The sequence below is a fragment of the Procambarus clarkii genome, chromosome 66 (assembly GCF_040958095.1).
Source record: "Procambarus clarkii isolate CNS0578487 chromosome 66, FALCON_Pclarkii_2.0, whole genome shotgun sequence".
Classification (NCBI taxonomy): domain Eukaryota; kingdom Metazoa; phylum Arthropoda; class Malacostraca; order Decapoda; family Cambaridae; genus Procambarus; species Procambarus clarkii.
In genome coordinates this window covers 22,904,478-22,914,379 of record NC_091215.1, presented here as the reverse complement: position 1 = coordinate 22,914,379, position 9,902 = coordinate 22,904,478, and positions in this window count along the sequence as shown.

Sequence of the window (9,902 nt, the reverse complement as noted above, 5' to 3'; positions counted from 1 at the left end):
CCTCTCTCTCTCTCTCTCTCTCTCTCTCTCTCTCTCTCTCTCTCTCTCTCTCTCTCTCTCTCTCTCTCTCTCTCTCTCTCTCTCTCTCTCTCTCTCCCTCTCTCCCTCTCTCCCTCTCTCCCTCTCTCTCTCTCTCTCTCTCTCTCTCTCTCTCTCTCTCTCTCTCTCTCTCTCTCTCTCTCTCTCTCTCTCTCTCTCTCTCCCTCTCTCCCTCTCTCCCTCTCTCTCTCTCTCTCTCTCTCTCTCTCTCTCTCTCTCTCTCTCTCTCTCTCTCTCTCTCTCTCTCTCTCTCTCTCTCTCTCTCTCTCTCTCTCTCTCCCTCTCTCCCTCTCTCTCTCTCTCACACACCTAGAGAGAGGTAGAGGCAGTAAGTCAAATACTGACTTACTTGGCTTTAATAAGTCCGTTTTGGATTAATACAGTAGAGAACCAGCTAAACCAGCATGAATCTTCAATTCACAACACAAGCGTATTGTTTGGTAATGTTTTAGGTTATTATATAATGTGGGGTTGTGTATAGTTAAGCCTAGGGAAGGTTAGGTTAGGTCTAGGGAAGGTTAGGTTAGGTTAGGTCTAAGTAAGGTTAGGTTAGGTTAGGTTAGGTCTAAGTAAGGTTAGGTTAGGTCTAAGTAAGGTTAGGTTAGGTCTAAGTAAGGTTAGGTTAGGTCTAAGTAAGGTTAGGTTAGGTTAGGTTAGGTTAGGTCTAAGTAAGGTTAGGTTAGGTCTATGTAAGGTTAGGTTAGGTCTAGGTAAGGTTAGGTCTAGGTAAGGTTAGGTTAGGTCTAGGTAAGGTTAGGTTAGGTTAGGTCTAAGTAAGGTTAGGTTAGGTCTAAGTAAGGTTAGGTTAGGTTAGGTTAGGTTAGGTCTAAGTAAGGTTAGGTTAGGTCTATGTAAGGTTAGGTTAGGTCTAGGTAAGGTTAGGTTAGGTCTAGGTAAGGTTAGGTTAGGGTGGTTTGGTTACGTTCATTCAGGCAGTGTTTAGACCACAGGTGAACGAAGCCCGATTCGAGCCATAGCTTCGAACACTGGCTAGGGTGAACGATACGTCAAACATTGACTTATGTAGAGTGTTAGTAAGTCAATATTTAACTTACTAACTTTGACTTTTACGGCGTGAACGCTGATATATATATATATATATATATATATAACCCTTTGTTTTTTACGAGGGGATAGGGTGAACGAAGCATTGGACTGAGGCTTCATTTGCCATCAAACGAGCAATGACTTCAGAATGGTGGGGTCTCTTGACTAGGGGGGGGGGGGATAGAGGGGGATGGGGGGAATAGAGGGGGATAGGGAGGGGAGGGAGGGGGAGGGGGGGATAAGACGAACGCTTGGGAAGGGAGGGTTGTGGTCAGTTAACTGTTGTCTCTGTGAATTGGTGGTTCGCTGCGCGGGGGGTGTCGAGTGATTCAAGGTATTATCGGACACAATTGAGGGCCCCAGTGTGTGTCTCTAACGCCAGTTCAATAAAGGTAAGGTTAGGTTAGCTCTCTAAATGATCTTAAGATTCGCTAATCTAAAGATTGGCAGGTGTTTCTTATGTGTGTGTGTGTGTGCGTGTGTGTGTGAGTGTGAGTGTGAGTGTGTGTGTGTGTGTGTGTGTGTGTGTGTGTGTGTGTGTGTGTGTGTGTGTATACTTACCTAATTGTACTTACCTAATTGTGCTTGCGGGGGTTGAGCTCTGGCTCTTTGGTCCCGCCTTTCAACTGTCAATCAACTGGTGTACAAGTTCCTGAGCCAATTGGGCTCTATCATATCTACATTTACTCCCAAAACATGTGGTTTTGGGAGTTGCTTGAGTTCCGACTGTCTTGAATAGCTTTAAGGATTTAAGTAAAGTGGCTTTATTTAATTTTAAGGAGTTTTAAGTTTGTTAAGATATTTAAAACTTCAAACATGTGTTCCGCATTCGATAGTTATGAGAGAGAGAGAGAGAAGAGAGAGAGAGAGAGAGAGAGAGAGAGAGAGAGAGAGAGAGAGAGAGAGAGAGAGAGAGAGAGAGAGAGAGAGAGAGAGAGAGAGAGAGAGAGAGACAGAGACAGACAGACAGCAGACAGAGATAGAGTGTCTATGCACCAAACTGCTAGGGATTAAGTACCCCAAACAACGCTCTGAGCCCCTAACAAGGAGGATCGACTAGGCACCCAACCTTAATTGCTCATTCAGCTGTAATTTGGGGGGTTTATGGTTGTAAACCGAGTGATGGATCGTGTTTTTTAACCACAATGCAATCTAAAGAACATGGATGCAACTGCGTGAAAAAGGGTCATGCGGTCGGCTCGAACTCATGGGAACACTTAAAACACTTGTAACATTTGTAAGCGTTTGAATGTGAACTAATGCTTACAGTGAGATGTTTGGTGTTTGTTTGTTTATATCCAAAGGGACCCAATATCCAGGTTGATTCAAAGTTGCTTCAAAGTTGCTTCAAAGTTGATTGGACGCTTTCTCTTGGGTCTTGTGCCAAGTGGGTGTCTCATCAGTGCTCTGACTGACAGGTGTCAAGCTTGATATTATCTGGGATTGGAGGGTGATTGGTGATGGCGGTGATTGGTGGTGAAGGTGATTGGGGTGACGGTAATTGGTGGTGACAGTGATTGGGGTGACAGTGATTGGGGGCGACGGTGATTGACGTTGACGGTGATTGGGGTTGACGGTAATTGGCGGTGACAAAGATTGGGGTGATGGTGATTAGGGTTGACGGTGATTGGGATGACGGTGATTGGAGGTGACGGTGATTGACGGTGACAATGATTATGTGTAATATTCTGATGAAGACTGTGAAAAAAAACCGGATATGCAACCTATACAACATTGTGTATGTATGCGTATGTGCCTCCTCTGTGTAAATACATGTTGCGTACTGTATTCAAATACATTATACACCAAATGGGACCCCACCACATGAAAGTAAGAACACTAACTGTATCATACAACTGTATCATGAAACTGTATACACCGTAATTCTATAATTATAAGTATAGATTAGACTACAACCAAACTGAACAGCATACGTATGAACACACAAGTGAACAGTGAACACCAGTCTGGTATACCCATAGAGCCCAACGTATACATATAGTATACATAGAGCCAAATGTATACATATAGTATACATAGAGCCCAAATGTATACATACAGTGTCCATAGAGCCCAATAGGCTCCAGAATCTGTACACCAGTTGATAGAGAGTCGAGAGGCGGGACCAAAGAGCCATAGCTCAACCCCTGCCCAAGCTAGGAGAGTATACATCAGCTTAAATGGTAACCTTGCACTTAAATTTCATATAAGATTTCGTATAAATTTCATATATTTCATATAATTTCACAATTGGAGCTAGCACGCAAACACGCACGCACACACAAGCACGCACACACATTCAGGGATGGCAAATCATGCCTCACAGGATTAATTTAATTCTATGACCAGGCAACACAAATCAGGCGAGACAGAGAGGGATTGGGCAGACTGCATATTTTTGGATTGGCAGAAAGTCATTGACACAGTACCACATAAGAGATTAGTGTACAAGATTGAGTGAAGGTACTCCACAGGATAAGGGCGTACCTAAGCAACAGAAGACAGAGTCACTGTGAGGGGTGAAATCTCGCAGTGGCTAGGCGTCACCAGTGGAGTCCCGCAGGGGTCAGTCCTTGGACCTATACTGTTTCTCATATATGTAAATGATCTCCCAGAGGGAATAGACTCGTTCCTCTCAAGGTTTGCTGATGATGCAAAAATTATGAGGAGGATTAAGACAGAGGAAGATAGTAGGAGGCTACACGATGACCTAAACTGAATGAATGGTCCAACAAATGGCTACTAGAGTTCAACCCGAGTAAATGTAAAGTGATGAAACTAGAGGGTAGGCCGGTTATAGAGTGTCACATCTGGGCGGAACAGGTAATTTATATCCGGCAGGTACTGTACAAACCAATTAGCCAAATATCGGAGACACACCACATATGATATATCTATGTGGGGCTTAATAACCCTCTATCAACCTCTGGAGGGTTATTAAGGCCTATCAACCTCTGGAGGGTTATTAAGGCCTATCAACCTCTGGAGGGTTATTAAGGCCTATCAACCTCTGGAGGGTTATTAAAGCCTATCAACCTCTGGAGGGTTATTAAGGCCTATCAACCTCTGGAGGGTTATTAAGGCCACCCGAAAAGCATATTAACCGCCCAACAATAATATATATTATATATATATATATATATATATATATATATATATATATATATATATATATATATATATATATATATATATTATACCTTTTGGTGTATATTTGAAGTCTTCATTACCCACAAGGATTATATTCTTTGGATATACGTGTATTTATTGCGTATAAAACATACTATATCTAAGCGTATATCCTGGAAGAATGACTTCAATCATACTATTTTTTCGCGTTCATGGAACTTCGAATTTTACGCAATATCAAATCAATCGAGGATGTGGTTAGTGGGATTTTAAAACGCGCGGATTAAGAGGTTTATAAGCGGGTGGAACAAGCAATTAGGCTGATGGAACAAGTTGTTAGACCCCCCCACAAACATGTATAAGGGGGGAGAGATGGAACAACTTCCCCCCTCTACCCCCCATATATATTGACTACGACAACGAGGGGGGTAACTGAGAGAAGCTTTACTGCTAAGGAAGAAAGTCTCTTTCAACACAAAACTATTTTAGCATCCCCGATACATCATCTATTTTATCTCTCTCTCATATCAACAACACAGCATCAACTGCTACATTACTCTACAGGAGTAAAAAAAAAAATGTGTAATTCATTACGACTGGCACTGTGCCAGCCAGCCTGCAGGAACAGTGCCATGTCCTGCAGGCTGGCCCCCGGCTGATGTAATGATGCCTCTGGTCCACTAATGAGCATGTTAATGACTGCTGGAGAGAGAGAGAGAGAGAGAGAGAGAGAGAGAGAGAGAGAGAGAGAGAGAGAGAGAGAGAGAGAGAAAGGGAGAGAGACAGAGAGACAGAGAAAGGGAGAGAGACAGAGACACAGAGAAAGAGAGAGAGAGAGAGAGAGAGAGAGAGAGAGAGAGAGAGAGAGAGAGAGAGAGAGAGAGAGAGAGAGAGAGAGAGAGAGAGAGAGAAAGGGAGAGAGACAGAGAGACAGAGAAAGGGAGAGAGACAGAGACACAGAGAAAGAGAGAGAGAGAGAGAGAGAGAGAGAGAGAGAGAGAGAGAGAGAGAGAGAGAGAGAGAGAGAGAGAGAAAGAGAGAGAGAGAAAGAGAGAGAGAGAGAGACAGAGAGACAGAGAGAGAAACAGAGAGAGACAGAGAGAGAAACAGAGAGAGACAGAGAGACAGACAGAGACAGACAGAGAACAAAACAAGGAGAGACAGCCAATGAGACAGTAATTCACTATCGCGTGCTGTCTTTTACCCAGCTCCTGTCACTCGCGCTGTCAATAATTTCTTTCATTTATATTTTGGACAATCCATTATGAATGGCTCTTGTCGTTATTACTAACGATATGACCACTTATGTAAGTGGGGGTAGATAGTACTTGTGTACTCGCCTAGTTGTGCTTGCGGGGGTGGAGCTCTGGCTCTTTGGTCCCGCCTCTCAACCGTCAATCAACAGGTGTACAGGTTCCTGAGCCTACTGGGGTCTGTCATATCTATGTTTGAAACTGTGTATGGAGTCAGTCTGATTGATAAAGATTAAGCCACCCAAGAGGTGGCACGGGCATGAATAGCCCGTAAGGGAGTCAGTCTCCACCACATGACAATAAATAGGCAAGAGAAAGGTGAGGAGAACATAAGATAAAAGGAAGGGTAGGCTTATGTTAGGTCACACGGGAGACATCTCCCGTCACGTAGGGTGCAGTCGCACCTCCACAGATCTCCAGTATCAGCCATTGGTACTGGTAATGGCTCCAAAGGGCCACCACTTACGGGCTATTCATGCCCGTGCCACCTTTTAGGTGGCTTAATCTTCATCATTCATTCTATGTTAGGTTACGTTTGTTAGAAAGTTTAGAACGTCGTCTCTCTCTCTCTCTCTCTCTCTCTCTCTCTCTCTCTCTCTCTCTCTTATATATTGTGAATAATGATTACTAATACAGATTTTGGCTAACAAACTATATTTTGAATTGGGAAAATATATAAACTTATTATAGATATTTAATGAAATAGCATTATACAAATTATAGATGCTTTCTGATAAATATAATTGTTAATAATTCTATTTTCATGTAAATATTGTTACAGTGCCCTCTATTATTTCTTTCATTTGCCGGCTTAAAGAGTCATATCAGCTCTCCCTACTGATTCTCTGAGGTTCCTTGAGGTTATCTTGAGATGATTTCGGGGCTTTTAGTGTCCCCGCGGCCCGGTCCTCGACCAGGCCTCCACCCCCAGGAAGCAGCCCGTGACAGCTGACTAACACCCAGGTACCTATTTTACTGCTAGGTAGTAGGGGCATAGGGTGAAAGAAACTCTGCCCATTGTTTCAGGGAGTCTATTAGTTAAGGGAAGGAAGTTACATTATAAGTTGTAAGTAAGGGGAAATTGGCGCCTTGATATAAAATGAAAGAGTATCCCCTAATGCAGATATGACCTTTTGGAAGGGACACTAGCCGATCGCGGATTGGCCGACTTAGGTCGCGGGCGACCAATCAGGGCCCGCCGTGACGTCACCGAGTGCCCCGGGCGGCGCCAACGTCAGAGTTGACCTGACCTCGGAAGCGAGAGGACGCGCCTCGGTCTGCTCTCAAGGATTAGAGGCTCTACAAGCCTTTCTTAGTGGATTAGTGCTGGCTATCGCAGCCCATCTTCCGTATTGGAGACCCCGCGCTTCTGGGAAGCAAAAAGGAACCAAGTTTATTGAGCGAAAGAGTGCCAAACTTGGAAAATATTCGGCGACGACGCTGGGCGACGACGCGGGACGTTGAGGGCCAGAAAAGGTGTGGCGGGCAAGCCTAGCTGTGACCGGGTCACATCCACTGAGGGTCTTGGAGGGACGACACCGTGCCTAGGACAAGGAGCAACGCCTTGTGGAAGGGACGAGTGTGGGAAAATAGTGATTAGCTCAGCGCCCATCGATGAACCAGGATTGGGGTAGCTGAATCTCAGGGATTGGAACGGCGACGACGCGAAGGCTCCACGACACCCGAGGACCTGTGGAACGTTCCTGGACCGTCGAGGATCGACTCAGGAAGCGTGAGAACCTCACACCATCGAGGGACAGGCGTCGTGAGCCAGGAATGTAAGGTAGATCATGTAATTTGGGATGGATAGAGAGGGAAAGAATGAGGAAAGAGAGAGAGAGAAGAGAAAGGAAAAACAGAGCCAAAAGAGGTGGGTAAAGAATGACACAGTGAGAAAGAGGAAAAGTGAAGGGAAAGAAGGAAGGGGGAGAGATTAGTAAAAATAAAAAAGGGGGGAGAAGAGTGTATTAGATGAGTACAAAGAGACATAATTATTGCACTTTTTCAACCCAATATGTTCTCATGCCCCCCCCACCCTTCCCCCCCCCCTCCTGACAACACACATATATTAGGGGAGGGGGGAGACGGAACAGGGGAGAAAGGGGGGCCCCGGTAGATATGGAAGAGAAGGGAAAGAAATAGGAAAAAAATGACAACAAAGTTTCTTCCCCTCTAATGGATCAATGGAAAAAAATGGGATTTCACCCCCTTATTGTATATATTTTTTTTTGTTCACGTATGAGTGTTATATGTGATATATGTACTTATATATATATACTTTGCTATATACCTGATATATAATTTGTTCTGTTTGTTTCTGAATGTCAGCAAATTTCCACACACTCACAATCGCTAATCCACACTCGCTAATCTATACACTCGCTAATCTCTACACTCGCTAATCTATACACTCGCTAATCTCTACACTCGCTAATCTCTACACTCACTAATCTCCACACTCACTAATCTCCACACTCGCTAATCTCCACATTCGCTAATCTCCACAGTCACTAATCTCCACATTCGCTAATCTTCACACTCACTAATCTCCACACTCGCTAATCTTCACACTCACTAATCTTCACACTCGCTAATCTCCACACTCGCTAATCTTCACACTCACTAATCTCCACACTCGCTAATCTATACACTCGCTAATCTTCACACTCACTAATCTCCACACTCGCTAATCTCCACATTCGCTAATCTCCACACTCGCTAATCTCCACACTCGCTAATCTACACACTCGCTAATCTCTACACTCGCTAATCCCCACACTCGCTAATCTCCACACTCGCTAATCTCCACACTCGCTAATCTCCACACTCACTAATCTCCACACTCGCTAATCTTCACACTCGCTAATCTCCACACTCGCTAATCTCCACAGTCACTAATCTCCACATTCGCTAATCCCCACACTCGCTAATCTCCACATTCGCTAATCCCCACACTCGCTAATCTTCACACTCACTAATCTCCACACTCGCTAATCCCCACACTCGCTAATCTCCACACTCGCTAATCTCCACACTCGCTAATCTCCACAGTCACTAATCTCCACATTCGCTAATCCCCACACTCGCTAATCTCCACACTCGCTAATCTCCACACTCACTAATCTTCACACTCACTAATCTCCACATTCGCTAATCCCCACACTCGCTAATCTCCACACTCGCTAATCTCCACACTCACTAATCTTCACACTCGCTAATCTCCACACTCGCTAATCTTCACACTCACTAATCTCCACATTCGCTAATCCCCACACTCGCTAATCTCCACACTCGCTAATCTCCACACTCACTAATCTTCACACTCGCTAATCTCCACACTCGCTAATCTCCACACTCACTAATCTCCACACTCGCTAATCTTCACACTCACTAATCTCCACACTCGCTAATCTTCACACTCACTAATCTCCACACTCGCTAATCTCCACACTCACTAATCCCCACACTCACTAATCCCCACACTCGCTAATCCCCACACTCGCTAATCTACACACTCGCTAATCTCTACACTCGCTAATCTCCACAGTCACTAATCCCCACACTCGCTAATCCCCACACTCGCTAATCTACACACTCGCTAATCTCCACACTCGCTAATTCCCACACTCGCTAATCCCCACACTCGCTAATCTCCACACTCGCTAATCTCCACATTCGCTAATCCCCACATTCGCTAATCTCCACATTCGCTAATCCCCACACTCACTAATCTCCACATTCGCTAATCTCCACACTCACTAATCTCCACATTCGCTAATCCTCACAATCACTAATCTCCACACTCGCTAATCCCCACACTCGCTAATCTCCACACTCACACTGTAAATGTATAATCCTAAAAACAATGGCAAAAAAAAACACGCCTATATAATGACGGTAAATATATAATGCTAGACACAAATGACAATATAATGACGGAAATAATGATCGTATACTCCTGGTATAACGCCTATAATAGTCATATATTAGGCTTAGGATTCGATATAACAAAAAAAAATCACAACGTCCGAACTGCCTGCCGTAACTAAGCCTAACTGAGCGTTCGAAGCGTAACTGCTCTCCTCATTTAATTACCAAATTATGTTATTAGTAAATAATAATAATAATACTAATAAAAGTAATAATAATAAGAATTATTTACTAATATTTTTGGCGCCAAGTTGACGGGCGCCCCGCTGCACGCATGCGCAGAGCTAGCGCGGGAAAATACGTGTCAAAAGGGGGGAATTTTGACCCCCCTAGCCCCCTTCCCCCCTTTGAGGGGAGGGAGGGGGTGAGGGGGGAAATGGAGGGAAGGAGAGGGGGTGAGGGGGGAATGGGGGGAGGGAGAGGGGGGTGATGGAGAGATATATATATCTATCTTTTTAATGAATTTAAGTTAAGGAGGTTTCCAGTAACTGTAAAGTTTTGTAC